We start from the raw sequence: 1874 nt of genomic DNA, 5'->3' as shown, positions 1-1874 counted from the left end.
AGCGCGCGTGCGGCCCAGAACATCTAAGGGCATCACAGACCTGTTATTGCTCAATCTCGTGCGGCTAGAAGCCGCCTGTCCCTCTAAGAAGAAAAGTAATCGCTGACAGCACGAAGGATGTCACGCGACTAGTTAGCAGGCTAGAGTCTCGTTCGTTATCGGAATTAACCAGACAAATCGCTCCACCAACTAAGAACGGCCATGCACCACCACCCACCGAATCAAGAAAGAGCTATCAATCTGTCAATCCTTCCGGTGTCCGGGCCTGGTGAGGTTTCCCGTGTTGAGTCAAATTAAGCCGCAGGCTCCACTCCTGGTGGTGCCCTTCCGTCAATTCCTTTAAGTTTCAGCTTTGCAACCATACTTCCCCCGGAACCCAAAAGCTTTGGTTTCCCGGAGGCTGCCCGCCGAGTCATCGGAGGAACTGCGGCGGATCGCTGGCTGGCATCGTTTATGGTTAGAACTAGGGCGGTATCTGATCGCCTTCGAACCTCTAACTTTCGTTCTTGATTAATGAAAACATACTTGGCAAATGCTTTCGCTTCTGTTCGTCTTGCGACGATCCAAGAATTTCACCTCTAACGTCGCAATACGAATGCCCCCGCCTGTCCCTATTAATCATTACCTCGGGTTCCGAAAACCAACAAAATAGAACCGAGGTCCTATTCCATTATTCCATGCACACAGTATTCAGGCGGGCTTGCCTGCTTTAAGCACTCTAATTTGTTCAAAGTAAACGTGCCGGCCCACCCAGACACTCAATAAAGAGCACCTTGGTAGGATTTCAACGGGGTCCGCCTCGGGACGCACGAACACGCACGAGGCGGTCGCACGCCTTCGGCTCGCCCCACCGGCAGGACGTCCCACGATACATGCCAGTTAAACACCGACGGGCGGTGAACCAACAGCGTGGGACACAAATCCAACTACGAGCTTTTTAACCGCAACAACTTTAATATACGCTATTGGAGCTGGAATTACCGCGGCTGCTGGCACCAGACTTGCCCTCCAATAGATACTCGTTAAAGGATTTAAAGTGTACTCATTCCGATTACGGGGCCTCGGATGAGTCCCGTATCGTTATTTTTCGTCACTACCTCCCCCGTGCCGGGAGTGGGTAATTTGCGCGCCTGCTGCCTTCCTTGGATGTGGTAGCCGTTTCTCAGGCTCCCTCTCCGGAATCGAACCCTGATTCCCCGTTACCCGTTACAACCATGGTAGGCGCAGAACCTACCATCGACAGTTGATAAGGCAGACATTTGAAAGATGCGTCGCCGGTACGAGGACCGTGCGATCAGCCCAAAGTTATTCAGAGTCACCAAGGCAAACGGACCGGACGAGCCGACCGATTGGTTTTGATCTAATAAAAGCGTCCCTTCCATCTCTGGTCGGGACTCTGTTTGCATGTATTAGCTCTAGAATTACCACAGTTATCCAAGTAACGTGGGTACGATCTAAGGAACCATAACTGATTTAATGAGCCATTCGCGGTTTCACCTTAATGCGGCTTGTACTGAGACATGCATGGCTTAATCTTTGAGACAAGCATATGACTACTGGCAGGATCAACCAGGGAGCTGCGTCAACTAGAGCTGAGCAGCCGGCCGCCCGGGAGTGTGTCCCAGGGGCCCGCGCGAACACGCAAGGCGTCCCGCTCAATTATTCTGCAAACAGGAGGAGGCTGAGCTCCCCTGCACAATACACCTCGAAACCCTCTCAGGTCCCGGCGGCGCGCAGCGCCGTCCTAAGTACTTGGTCGGGTTCGAGAGAGGCGCAATCGCCGGAGTTAGGCGAGTAGACGCTTTAGGTGCGACCACCCGTGCTCCCAACTGAGCTTGCCGCTGCCGACAGAGGCCCGGGAGCGTGCTGTCGTG

At 53.5% G+C, this 1874-nt stretch overlaps 1 non-coding gene across 1 annotated transcript in view; it reads right to left on the bottom strand.

Annotated features, from left to right (window-relative positions):
- The window catches only part of LOC126141663 (small subunit ribosomal RNA), a 1912-nt gene extending 336 nt beyond the window's left edge, over window positions 1–1576 (bottom strand). The window contains exon 1 of the ribosomal RNA XR_007529523.1: window positions 1–1576. This exon is cut by the window's left edge and continues 336 nt beyond it. This is a non-coding gene — a ribosomal RNA (small subunit ribosomal RNA).
- Window positions 1577–1874: the final 298 nt, after the last annotated feature.

This window comes from Schistocerca cancellata, unplaced genomic scaffold, assembly GCF_023864275.1.
Source record: "Schistocerca cancellata isolate TAMUIC-IGC-003103 unplaced genomic scaffold, iqSchCanc2.1 HiC_scaffold_736, whole genome shotgun sequence".
Taxonomy (NCBI): domain Eukaryota; kingdom Metazoa; phylum Arthropoda; class Insecta; order Orthoptera; family Acrididae; genus Schistocerca; species Schistocerca cancellata.
This window is presented reverse-complemented; position numbering and strand designations above follow the sequence as displayed.